Genomic DNA, 14,990 nt, shown 5'->3' on the forward strand with positions numbered 1-14,990 from the left:
GTTACTGACCAAACACTCTAAAAGACGGATTACTGTTGGAATAAAGAGCTACTTAACAATCATTTTAATAAAAAATATATCACTTACAACAGCTTTAAGGTACCGACGTGAGTCTGCATCGATCTTTTTGTCCAACTGTCCACAAGAGAGTGAATAAGAGTATTTTCAACAACGTCTCACTGTTCCTACCTCTAACATGATAGCCTCTTACTCACTGAGCTCAACTGCATCATTTTGATGTGACCATTATCACAATTAGCAGTGACATACTGAGACAAGACAGCTTACTCAAATCACTAAAAGTGAACAAGAATAAGCCGGAGATAAGATAAAATGACTCTGAACCCAAGACATGAAGCCACATGACTCACAGTTTGTGTGTTTAGATCTAATTTATGGGCCTGGTCAAATATCCCTCCTCCACATTTGAAATCGTATTCCTCCTCAGTGGGGATGCAAACCAGCTGGGGTCATTTGGGAGGATTGTCAGTTGATTTAATAGTCTCGGTAAGAATGGAGACTAGCTCTGCTGCTCTGCTGCTCTCACTGTGTCCTTGTCCCTCCTCCTCTTCAGACTCAGGCCCTCATGCCCTGTCTCCATGGCACAGCCACAGCCTTTAACATCAAAACAAACAGTGACTGTGCCCCCGCTTCAAGCACATTACTGTAATTTGTGGAGCAACGTCTTGGCTCAGACGCGGTTTTGCTTCTCTCATGACTTACAGAAATAAATCAGTCCTCCAACATCCCACCTAAGCAATTACAAAAGGAGAAATGTTAAAACAGGTCACCTCTCACCAAACCTCTGTAACTGCAACCATATGCAGAGCTCATGTTTAGGTTGGCTTTAACTTTTTCAAACACCAACATCTATTTATGTGGTGTTGCAGTACATGTCCTTCCCTTGAACCCTGGCTATGACGTAGGTCTACTGTTGACTGACTCGTGATCAAACAGATGTATCCACTTCATCTCTGGGTGAATATTTGACGGGCGTAGTCTGCGAGGCAAACAGAGACGAATCCAAACAAATTTCTCCATTTTCACACTCTTGTTTTGATAACGTCGATAAATCACACATGAATTTCAAGGATAAACATTGTCCTACCAAGTGCCATGGTGACAAAATATATCAAGTTCACTGCAGATGTTTTTCACTAGCAGCCCATCCAGCCACAATGCCGCATTACCACCCTCTTGCACATGTTAGCACACGACCACTTCCTCTGTAGCGGCCTTCCTGCCCCATATGAAGATCCTGTGACTGTGAGAGTGAAACCTTCTCGTAAGCTAATGTTGTGTCAAGGGATGTAGCTTGCAAAGCCATCAAGATAAAGATTGAACAGCATGTCAGATCCTGTAAAAGCCATGCAGGGATCAGTAAATGTCCTTAAAAATACAACTTTTACTTTTTTATCATTTGCAAGTGAGGTTTATCATAATTAGTCTCTATATAAAATCTGAAATATTGGCAGTGCAAGAGCAGCCAACTGCAATATGCCATCCCCCTAAGCCCTGCTCTAATTTTAAAGCCTGTGAACCGAGTGCTAAACTGATGCTTATTCTCAGATATATCCATTCGCAAAGGGTGGGACAACAAATAAAACATAAGATGAGAGAAGCTGTTGACTGAGGAACAAAGAGATGCTGCAGCAGAAAAAGAGGAAAAAGAGACAGAAGGAGAAAAGAGAGACGTCATAAAGTAATGTTCATGTACAAAAAGAGATATCAGAGAAGGCTGAGGTGGTGCGAATTAAAGGGAGAGCAAATTATGCAGAAATATGCAGATGTACCCTGACTGCTATTTTTTGCCTCTTGACCTTCTTCTCATTAGAGACGAGTGAGTTGCCTCTTGGAAAATAGATTAGACGGAGATTAGCAAGTCTTGGATGTCAGTGCAACAGTCCTTGCTCCTGCTATGCTTGTGATCTCTTCCTCTCAAGTAAACCATCAGGAGGGCACGTCGGGCCACAGATGATTTTAACAACATACTCAAGCATTAAAATGTGCATATACAGGCAATGCTGCTCTCTTTTATGAATGAATCCCAATGGTTTGCTGACTTCGATGCTTTAAATTCCTTTCTTAAAAGGTGAATCATGTAAGATTGTGAAGGCAGCTCCAAAAATATAAGAGGCAGCAAGACCGCTAACTGCTGCTCCCTCTACTTTTCTGCGGAGGCTATCTTTGGCTGTAGCGACTAGCTGCAGTTAGCGAGCCAGCTCAAAATGTAGACAATGGCAGAAATGTAAACAGGTTTTCACAGTAACCGGTCTACAAAACTATTTAATCATGATTATTTTATGCTATAGAGAATTATTTGAGATTAAAAAAAATTTTTTAAAATGTGACAGGAGTCGAAAAAACATGAACAAAAACATTAAACTATTTAATAAATATTCAAAATCAAATCAAATTCTATCTTAGGTTTTATTTTATAAAGACTAGTTTTATGATTTTCTTAATTGCCCGGAGGCGATTATAAGTCAAAACATAACTGTACAAATGCAGCAGGAATGTGCTGCAGGGAACTGTGTAATCTCAGAAAATATCAGATGACGCGTGCTCTGCTATGTTTGAGTAAAAAGAGAAGAAGTCACAATATGCTGAGTTCCAACTTGGCAGCAGAGTTGGATGTTTTGACGAATACGTCAGAGTGGGAGTAGGCTGATGAGGATGTACATTGTCATTTCACACCACTGGACCCATATTCAGCTGTACTTTAAAAGCTACATTGTATTGCTGTATTTAAGTATGTGCATAGTGATGGTTTGCAAACATGACATTCAGGAAGTTAAGATAACAGACCAGATTAATTAGGATGCCGTCATCCCCTATTCTCCGAACAGTATTTCTACTGTAGGTTTAGAAAAAGGCCTGCTCAGGGTTTTGGGTTTTGCGAAATATGCCTTGAATTAATTCAAGCCTTTTTCTTTTTGCACTGAACTGCATATTAAAATGAAGATGTCATAATAACAGTACTTTTCATAAGAGTGCATTTCTTATTGTGTAGTACAGTATTGTATGTAATGTTGCTGCTACAGTAATCACTGCTTGCTTTGTTCAAACATGTGAGTTGTTTGGGTGGAATTACTTACACTCTCAGGAATCCTTAATGTGAGAAGAACCTCATCAGCTGCAGTAATAATGAGTCATTCTCCCCTAGTACAAATAAACACTAGTTGCTGTTGTGCCTTTCGTAGCATTACTCAGGAACTGCTTGTGAAAGTTGTGAAAGTGAATCTTAAAGGTCCCATATTATGCTCATTTTCAGGTTCATACTTTAATTGTATGCGTCTTCTAGAAATTGTTTGCTTGTTTTATTTTTCTCATGCTGTCCATTGTCAATGTCTGCAAGTCCTGATCAGTGGAGCCATGAGTACCATAACCGTGTTTGTTTATTGTCAGTGTTGTGAAATGTGTGGTACGATGGATGCCTCATCTTTGACTGCAAGCCAAATCTACCAACAGGTTCAGATAAAGTAACCTGAACTTGAACCTGAGTGCTGCGGCACCTCTATTCACCCTCTGTCTGAACTGTCGTTTTAAGGCCCCCACCCAAAAAGCCCAGTCTGCCCTGATTGGTCAGCTTTCACAGACCTGAGCACATACCACCCATTTTCTTTTCACATCAGTCTTGCTAGTGTTTTTACAACCAATGCCATGGCTAAGGGGGGTGACTGTATAGTTGTGACATCACAACCTTATAGAAGTCATGACGGCTCGTTTAAAGGCACAGATTCTGAATATGGGCTGTGTGCATTTATCTGTGGATCGAACATTTTGATACTCTCACGCTATTTATGTAGCGCCTAGAACTGTATATATATATATATATATATATATATATATATATATATATGCATATCCATCTGTTTTGGTTTTTTTTGGCCACTTGCTTGCAGCGTCATTGTTAATTTATCAGCATAAAGTTGCTTACTTACACATCTAACAGTTATAGAGCAACATTATAATTAATTTGGAGTTTAATACCAATGTCTGTAAACTGTGTTTATAGTCTGTACCAACTCCTGAAAATGTCTGGCGCTTTAGCTGCTAAAGACTCCACCAGCTCCTCACTAACTGTGTCATTGTTTTTTATGTCCTTTTTTTAGCTGCTTCAAAGTGTATTGGTTTTATTAACAATGTTCTTGATTAAAGGCTTCTTGTAGTTAAAGTAGCGTAATGAGCAACAAGAAAACATCATTTAAAAGTAAGGCTGTTTCTGTAAACTAGTGTTAAAAGGATTGCAGGAAGAAACGCTGCAACATCAGTTAATGAGCTTGCTACTTCCCCGACATAAGGCACAGTGAGTAGCTGTTTATTGACATTTGCAGTGTTTATAGATGTTTTATTGATACAATAGCGTCATGAAACTGATGGTAAAAAGATTTTTTTATTGTCACAGTCAACTTCACGTTCCCCAGATCTGTTTGTAGTTCTTATTGATTGAGACATTTCTTGTCTCAATCTTGGAAGCACACGTTTGCCTTGTTTCTTCATGATGTGAGTTCCACTCAAGGTTATTTTGAGAAAGCCCATGTGATCCTCTGGGAATGGTGATGGGGCCGATTGGTCAAGGGTCATTTGGTTCTTACACCCTGAACTCAGTGTGCAGGTTACCATGGTGATCTACCCCGCCACCTACCTGACAGTCTACCTCACCAGTTACCTCACTAGTCCCATAGTGAAGTATTGCAGCACACCTGTCAGGTGTCACACACACTGTTTTGAAAATAGTCGACTGTAAAAGAGAGTGTCAAGGTCGAGATCAAAGCTGGCAGCTATGGATGACATTTGCACGGATAAACGCGATGCTCGATAAATCTCCAATAGATTGCGTCACTGAAGCATATGCAATTAACAAGATGAAAGCCAATCCCATATGTTTATACTGGGTCTCATCCAATTACAGCAGAGGCACTGAGGTAAATCCAAGCTCCTTTGTTGATCTTTTTCACGGATGGTCACTCTCGTTGAGCTACGTAGCTAAGCAGCTTCCCTTTGAGGGCCCAGGGTGCTGTTTATATGCGTTTGTATATGTTGTGTGTGCATACATATGTGTGTGTGTGCTCTTTGTGCCAGCACTAAATGTACAGTAAACAGAACACGACCCCTCAGCTGCAGGGTGCTGGCTGAACAAGCCTGACAGTGAAGAAGGGCAGGCAGGATCAGTGACTTGGTTAAAGGTTGCCTGAATCTGTTGATATGTTGTGCAGACAATATGAATCATGTCCAGATTCTCCCAACAAGCAACATTTCCCATGTAAAACCCGCCAAGTTTTAAGTTATATGATCATCATTCATACTGACCACTTCACCACTGAGAATATGATGTTGACAGTCAGTTATATTCTAAGGCAACTGGGAAAAAATAATAATGTCCATGTCAGGTTTTAATTTATCTTTTCTTTATCTGTTCGTATGTTCTCACACTCTAACAGGCGGTACATCATTTATCCATCAGGATTATTAGGTAACATCTCAAAGGATTGTTTTTGTTTTGTACTAATGCGGCCCTGCACAGTGAGATCTGTCACTAGAGATAAACTCAGACCACCAAGTGAACATAAAAGTCCTTTTTAAAAGAACAGAGAAAAGCAATTTTTCATCTTCCTCAGATCTCTGCTGTGAATCGGGTCAACGCCGGAGGTTTCTGTTTGCTCTTTCATCGGCTGCAAAGTGGCTGGGGGCTTTTATTGTTATTTTTCTTTATCACATCATTGTCGGGATGGGATGGGTCCGTGAGGCTCTATTGTTGTCTGAGACTCTGTTAAAGGCCGTTTTCTATGTGCATCCACCCCTTCATGTTAGGACTTCCTTCCTGCCATTCACCGTTGATGTCATTGGTGCTATTTCAAGAGCACATCGCAAACTGTCATCGTTGTGTAACTTAGTGGGAGAGGAAGACCGAGAGAAAGGTTTGCTGGTTGTGTGAAGGACGGGTTAAAACTCTGGTGTGCTCCACTTATTTATCTAATCTTGAGTGCGTTCGAAGCAATCATAAAACACAGAAATATGAGAGAAAACCCAAGACATTATCGTGACGATACATTACCATAGATACAGTCGTCAAAACAAAGAAATCAAAACATGACCCCCTCATTGAAAGAGTGAACTGAAAGGTATCTGAGAGCAAATAACATTTCTGCCCCTCTTTGTTCACAGCTGGACGTTCTGACTAATGGACAAATGTTGGATTTTGTAAAATCCAATGTGAGGTGGTTGGAAAGCTACACATGCTCTTATCTTGCCCTGTGTCTGCCAACATGCTGTTATCTGGGCACGGTGTTTGCACAGGTATCTGGCTATGCTCAAATCATAAAATGACTGCAAATAAATTGCGCTTTCATGCAGGGGCGACAGTCACAGAGAGTAAACATAGTCCAGTTAAAGGCTGGGATTTTTAAGAGGGTCAAGGACTTCTGTAGAAGGTCTGAGGGCCATTAGCCTGAACAGGAAGTTCAAAGATAAGTTTACCATATGCTTCATAGACAGAATTCAATACAAAACAAGATAATAAATTCCAATAAAAATGAAAAGGAAATCAGATATACTGTGGGTGAACAACACAAGAGTATGTTGTCGTTTCATCTCCGATTCCATTCTTGGTGGCAGGAGAGGACTAAAATACATCTTTCAACAAAAAGAAGACAAATTTCTGAGAGAATGTAGTTTCAACTCGCAGATTCCTCTGAAATATATATTTATGAACATTCATGTAGATTTATATCCGAGTAGTGTGCAGAGACATATAATACCTGAGCCAGTCCTCATCAGAAAAACAGCCACATAGGTCAAAAATGAAACCAGCTTATTACAACCTACTGTATATGCATGTATGTTGTCAGGCGACGACTTCTAGTGGCTGTAGTAATTATTACAGCGGCAAAGGAGGAAGTGAGGATATAGTAAAAAGTGCGAAATGTCCATATAAAGAGGAGATCGCGGGTGGACCGTCAGGTTAAACAAGCACAAGACTTTCACGCAGGAGAGCGCTGTTCGGCTCCAGTGTGAAACCAGAAGTCAAGTTACTAACGTAGTTAAAACTGAAGTACAGTAATTATGCTTTATTGCTACACTTTGCACTGCTGTATTTTTAATATCCTTAATTTTGTGCATGCATATTAAGTGTCAGTTTTTTATTTATTTATTTTTACATTTTTACAGATTTGAACTGTCTGTTCCTGCACACAAATTTGTAATAGTGGACCTTCAAACGTCCCGAAGAGACTCTTTGTACAACAGAGTACATTTAACAATGCCAGCTGTCTTTTCCCTGCATTTCATATTTATGCCAGAAAATTAAAGCATCTGTCACAGAGGTCTATTTGTCCCCAAATGGACTCACATACAGCCGATGGTCTAAAAATCATTATGTGGTTGTAGATATAAACACACAGCTATGAAGGTTGACTCTGCCGTTTTTGGCATCCTGCCATCGTAAACAATATTTCCCATGATTCTCGACAATGCTGATACTCTTTTACACACACACACACACACACACACACACACACACTGTCCCGTAAATGTACTGTTTATATCACTTAGCACCCATTAAAACTTTAGCCTTTTGTAAGCTGTGCATAAACACACACAGACCCACAAATCTGTGTCAGAGCGGGAATTAAGCGCTTGTTGTGATAACGAGATGGTTTATTTTACTCCAGAGGGTTAAATACTGTAGCATTTCTGAGAAGCAGAGATATGAGGACTATACACTGCAGCTCTCATATGTAAACAGAACATATACACAGGCATGCCCCAATACACTGAGAAGATAATCCTACCTGTGTTTTGTGCTTGTCGTCCCGTTTACAATTTAGAAAAATCTGTAACAGAGTGTGGGATGCTGCCTTCTGTTGCATGTAGACAAGTGCCATCAATGCATTTTGGGTGTTTACAGCATTACCCTCTGCTTTGATGTAATTTTGGAAATGCTGGCATGAAAAAATGACACATGAAGGTTTTGTCATAATCATCCAGGCTCTGATATGAGAAAGGAAACAGAGAGACGGAAAAATTACAAAGCAGTCTTATTTGAACTCAAACGTCCACTGCTCTACACAAGGAGGTGACAACCAATATTCCCAATGAGGCTGATCTTGTTTTGTCATGGACTGAAGTTACGAATAACTCTGTCACATTGGACACACAATGTTATTATGTTATTTAAGTGTTCTGGGGGGAAATGGATACGATTTCAATATCAATATAACCAAGAAAAATGCATTAATGTAGCAAAAACAGGTTTGGTACTCAAAATCTTCACAGTTGGATCTCTTCATAGTGTTTAACATTATGTCAACATACACTTGAGGCAAAGATAAGCCAGTCAAAATGAAGGACTTGGTCTGTGTTAGTGGGAGCTCAGTATTTGTTGTCATTTTCTCAACTTCTTGGGGTGAAAGTAAACACATCGCCAGACACATGCAGAGTGAGATTAAGTTTCTATTCAAAGAACCATTAGATGTATCACAGACACAGTCACAAGTGAAGGTATAACAACAAACAAATGTAATAGAATTAAAAAAAATCTGATTATGTGTTACTTGCCAAATCTTTAAATCTTGAGAAAAATAAAGCTCTACTTCTACCAAACAACTGCGGCCTTGTTATCCAAGTGTTATGTACATTTCCAATTTGTGCATCAAAAAACCCAGGGTGGGTAATCCAATAAATCTTGATGTACATGAAGCACGTGACTTAAACACCTGCTAAAGCCTCCGCTCCTAGTTTGGCATCACCAGGCTGATGATCGGCAAATGCGTATTAGTCTGGAACCGCTCAATTCATTTTTTACTTCCAAGTCGAAATGTGTGACGCACCGTTGAGCAACACATGCAAGTTGGGGTGGTCCTTGATCCATTTTCAATGAAAAACAATGCTGGCCTGGTCACAAACTTACTTCAATTACAGCTAAACTTTAAAATGTTTAAAAACACTTGAGGCGAGAAATAGACAATGTGCTAAGTCAGTCATCGTCTCAAAGGCGCCATATTAGATAAATTGTCCCGATACGAGCCAGATCGAATGAAAAGCTGTCTGAATTATAATAATAAGCTATGTAGCTATCTATAGCTCCACTCCACTAAAGAGACGAGACATAACAGACCTGTGTGGGATGATGAGGAGGCTGTAACCATTCTCAAATTAATTCATGAAACAAACATTATGATATATTTTCATCAGGTTTTCTACAATATCTTTCACCTTTTGAGGTTTGAGCACAATTAGCACGATTTAGTAGTGGTGGATGGACAAATCCACACTTTCTTTTGCAGATTTGATTACAATTCGTTCTGAATTTGGATGAAAACCAATCTCATCTTGCTTTAATGCAGAAGCTTTTTATTTTCTTTTTTACAGCCTTTTTTTTTTTTTTTAAACCTCTACTGCCGTAAATGAATGTCATTAAAAGGCTTCTAAATCAAACTGATCCACTTTTTATTATCTCAGAGAGAGTGAGTGCTGGCTGACAAGATCAACTTTCCCAAAATAGAAAATGAAGTCAGCTGCAGTGTGTGTCCACGAGAGAGAGAGAGAGAGAGAGAGAGAGAAAGAGAGAGAGAGAGAGAGAGGGCAGAAGAGAAGAGAAACACTGAGCTCATGAGAGACTTTCATCTAAGTTAAAAAACATGAACACTGGAAACCTCATTCATATTACCACCACAGTGACACCTGAGTTAAAACTCGTATTCATGGACTTATGTTCCCAACACTTGGACACAATGCAGAAACAGCTGTTCATTAATATACTGTATGTGTACTGAGAACTAACACATTTATTCAGCAGTAAATCCTAAACTGTGCTAATGAATTCTGGAAAACAAGCCTTTTCTGCACAGCTGAAATGTCATATTTAAAGGTCACCTACACGTGACTAATAACAATATTTGACCTTTATGATGAATGTGTTTGTATAATGGACAAGTACATACTGTATATACACAGATCCATTCGCACTCTGGAAGGTTCAGAAGAAGAATCGCAGCTCTGCCAAAATATCTAAGACTCTTGTTCCATCCTTAAAAAAACAGAGCAGCTAAGTGTTTCTGATGGCTGCTTTCAGATGTAATGCACAAGCAGGGACACACACACACACACACACACATGCAGCATATGGAAATAAATTGTTAGAAACAACTACCTCCTCAGTATGTGTTAAATTTCCATACATTATGAGTCACACACTTTCCCTGAGTAAAAGAGAAAACAGCTTGTGTTCACTCACAACGCATCCTGTACTGCATTCTAGTCAGTGGCTGTACACTTAAAAGTCTGACGCTATAGGTAATGTGCAGTCGTAAAAATAGAGAGAAAGTCTGACTCAGTTGTGTCCCGTTTGTGACAAGAGTCAAGAGAGAAATATTTTTGATGTATCTAACGTAAGTAAGTGAACGTACTCCAATGACACAGCTGATGTCATGTGCTTTACTTGAGTGACGCCTCATGTTCGTGACGTGACTAACGTAACTTAAATTAGTGATTTTAACCCAAACTATGACCTTTGCCAAACTCTAATCAAGTAGTTCATTTTACCTAACTCTAAACCCAGATCCGAAAAAAAAAGTATCCGTACAAAGGGGTGCCAGCCGACTCCAAATGGCCTGAAACACACTCCTAAACACCCCTTGGACGGAGGATGTTGGGCCTGACACTTGGTCAAATTTCACCTCTGATCCATCCCATTCACCCATAACCAATTAGTTTATTTGCCCTCACCCTAATCAGGTAATTCATTTTGCACCAACCGTTATAAAGTATGTTTTGGTGCCTAAACTTATGGACTTTAATAACATTCCAATAATCGTAATCTGTCAAATAATGCTTCCTTTTTTTTAAAAACATGCTGAAGATTGGAAAAAAAGCAGAACATAATCTAACAAAACACTTATTCATACACACACTATCACATAAACACACTCACACACCTTTCCGCCACAGATATCCTACTCTTTCAACAACAATCCACTGCTCCTGTTTGTACACAGTGGCTCTTGATGGGAACTAAAACTGTGTACATCAAACCTCATAGACAATCTTGAAATACAGTTAGTAGCCCATATTAAATCCATGTGAACTGCCTCAAGTCTGTATACACTGTGTTTGCTTTTTGTAAGAGCCAAGGAAAATAAATTCTCATAGGATTCAGTTACTGGTGAATTGGTTTTGTATCAGGTTATCTTGAAAGACAGCAACATCCAATCAGTACTGCTACGCTCTGTTAGCCACTCATTGGGGTAGACACAGATCTAATTGAGAATGAAATGTAACATGGGATGATCATTGTGCAAAGATTAGAACATATGACTGCAGAATAATACAGGTTTGTTATTCAGTTCACTGTTAATTTCAATATCATTCATTAAAGACTAAAAAAAAGGTTTGATGACACAGGCGAACCATCCTCTCTGTTCTGATGCTCAATCTAACCCCTGGTTAGTTAGTGCCACAGAGGATCCAGCGATACAGAGATACAGAGGTAATGAACTGGAAAGGAGGCTATAGTTCACCCTTAAGAGCTCTATTCACCATGGGCAATGGCCCAGACATCCTCTCTCCTGCAGCATCTCTGGCCAGCATGATAAGGGCTCCGTAATTAGGAAGGTAGATAGGTAGAGTATGGGCCGTAGATTGCAAAACTAATGGACTCACTGAACTGACATCCATTAACAGGCTTTCTGAGGGCTGCCGTCAGTGATGCAGTATGGAAAAGACATACTGTCCTTCTTGTACGGCATCATGTTCCAACAGGGAGAGGAGCAACATGGACTGCATTTAAAAAATACTATTTTTGTAAGAAAGAGAAAGACGGAATTTCATGTAACAAACATACACTGTAAAATCTGAAGAAGTAACTTTACTTTAAAACATGGAGTAAACCGATTGCCTCCAAATTACCAAGTAGACTTACAATAATAAGTTGTCAAAACTTTAATAGTCTACTTTTTTAAAGTAAAGTCAAATTTTAAAATTGATAGTGTATTGTATCATTGACCCATTGCTAATTAGTTTATAATTATGAGTGGTGACAAACGTAAACGTTGCCTGGCTTACATTCAGAGACAACGTTTTGCTTTTTGAGTGTAACAACACTTATATACTGCGCTTCAGTCACAGCTGACTTCATCTGTATCAAAATGCTGAACAATGCTGTTTTGCATGATTGCCTTTATTGGCAGAAAACAAATTGAATACTGTTATGCTGTCAGTGAACATTAAACTGATACGTTCAGTATCAATATATTTGCAACTTGCCAGGCACATTAATTAACAACATTTCCCCATTGTGGTAATAAAACGTGTCATTCGTTCGGCATTACGAGTCGGGCAAAACACATTTGCTGTTGCAAATTAGTTGTATATAAATGTAATTTCTAGGAGACACAGCTGACAAAGTATAGGCTAGCATGTAGAGAGGTGTGCACGGTTAATGCTTGTTGACTGTTTTATCACTGTAGTGACTGTGCCAAATCTGTGCGCTGTGTGCTTAAAATGTAATTGAAAGCATGCTTTGGTGTGTGGAGGTGTTCATATTGGGAGAATGTGCATGCAGTAGACAAACACTTTGAACCTTTAGGGATTAAGGAGACAAATCGAATCAAGTAAAGGCTGAAGGAACACGATTAAACACCATGATTGCACCAAGCTTGCATGAAATTGCCAATTGCCATATACAAGTATGTCGATCATGCGTGTTGGTACATTGGGGGAATAGATATTGTCCGGTAGAGAAAATGTCGAGCACTGGAAGCTATTGCAGTATAAATTCATTCATTCAGCCAAATGATTTTTTGGAAACTGATTTTATGATCAAATATAATCAAGTTTGAGATATCTGCAGTGCATGAAGAACATCCCAGGACTGTAGTGCGTACGGCAGCTGTTAAGTCAGCCAGTTGAATTATGTTACATGGAAAAGACACGTACGAATACAAAGGATGTGGCATGGAACAATGTAAGTGGTCTGACCTTGAATGAAAACACAAATCGCTTTTCCCAAATTGCTCACAAACACTGACCAACAAAGGCTGAACCAACACAGCCCTGAAGTGTACAACACAGACCCAAATCGAGCAAAGCAAAGGCAAAAGGCAAAAGGCCTTGTACACTTTACAACTGACTTGACAACCATTTAGTGCTGACAGAGTTGGGGAAATCAAGCAGCCCCTGCCCAAACCAGCATAACTGAACAGAAATGTATCAAAACAGGAAGAGAGGGACAGTTGGCAAACCACAGACACGTGTGAAAAAACTAAATAAAGAAAAAGCAGAAACAGACAGATGTAAGTCTGTCTGTTTCTGGCTGTGAACTGATAGGCTGTTTACTGAGGCAAGAGAGGGCAAAGGGAAAGCAATGGGGAGCACTTTGGCCTGCCATCAGGGTGACTGCTGGAGCTTTTAAGAGCCTGAATGAGGGGCGGTGTAACTTCATTAGTGTCCCTGGGCAGTAGTGAGAGCAGGTGGGGAGCACTGAGGGAGTCGAGGGAGGAGGGACGATTCCATCTGGAGCCAAACAAGCAATTAGACACACAGAGTCTCTGCCACCTGCCTCGGCGGTGACAAGATGAAAGGTGGATGAAGATTGCCTTGTAATTATGACGGCTATGTACGCCGTCTATCTACGTGTGTGTGTGTGTGTGTGTCAGAGCCTCAGAGGGATTTTAATATTCACATGTGAGTATTAAAGTAGCACATTAAATTGCTGTCTGCAACAACAAGAGTGTGGGCGATCATTGATCTGGACACTGAACACACAAACACACCCGCCCACACACCCGCCCACACACACACTCACACACACACAGTGGAAGTTAACTGTGTGAAATGAAAAGATTACCAATTTGTCGCTATAACAACAGTTTGATTAAGGCCTTGCTTTTAAAAGGGGCTGCTCAAAAATAAAATTTTCCATTAGTAAGCACAAGACAGTAAATCAATATTCACTTTATTTTCTTCAGTCTTGGATATTGAAATCATCATATGAAATATTAAACTTCTGTTCTATTAAATAATCATAATGGAGGTAACGATGAGGCTCATTAACGACCCAGAAGGAGAGGCTCAGAAAAATACACTCTGCGGCTGCAGCAGGACTCCCCAACACAACCACCCGGCTCCCATCCCCCACTGGCCTGCAACAGGTAACGTCTAAAAACAGCTAGCGAAAGCTGTGTTTGTCTCCAACACAGTCTCCAAACTCTTGGACACAGTTCGCATAGTCTCTGTCTCCAGTCTGCACGTTTCCAGACTTTTCACTGTGACATCTAAGCTCCCTCGTAATATTGTTAACATTACACTCGCTTCAAACGCCACTGCATAGGGCTAGTGGCTAGTTAACCAATTTCAAGCTGACGTCACCATACTCGTAGGCAACTGTAAATACTGTCAACACGTGGCGACACTTACCTGTGGCTCGGGTGCAGTTGCTGGGTCCCATGGTTGGGACTGATCCTTTTACGAAGGTCAGTGTCGAGGCAAAGCCAGCTTTGTACTGACCCTCGTTACTGAAGCAGTCCGATGTGGATATCTCTGGGGAGACGGGGGAGTGTTTTCGCGCAGAGGAGGCCGGCCTATGCAAATCACTCCTTTCGTTACGTCACAACAGGAGCTGAATCTGAAAGCCTGTAGGAGCCCTGTTTTACCAGTGGGTGGGCTGCAGAGACCATGCAGGACTCTTTTGCTTTCCTCATTCTGGGAGTTGGTAGGCTCAGGGAGGACCAGTTTATATATGTAGAGACCAGAGAAAACGTGTTTTTCATAATATGGGACCTTTAAACTGTTCAGAGGAAACTTTTGTATGTGTGGTCTAATTTTATCTTTTGCATCTTTTCTAGAAGGGTTACATGGAGTGCTGTTATTAGTGCTGTAAAGGTCTGTTTTGAAACTGTTGGCAGGAGCAACGAAATTGGGTCACAGGCCTGTTTTTGTTGGGTGCTGTCCTGAAGACAGACAGACACACACACACACACACACACACACAC

The sequence above is a fragment of the Pagrus pagrus genome (assembly GCF_965226575.1).
Source record: "Pagrus pagrus genome assembly, chromosome: 4".
In the NCBI taxonomy this organism is placed as follows: Eukaryota; Metazoa; Chordata; class Actinopteri; order Spariformes; family Sparidae; genus Pagrus; species Pagrus pagrus.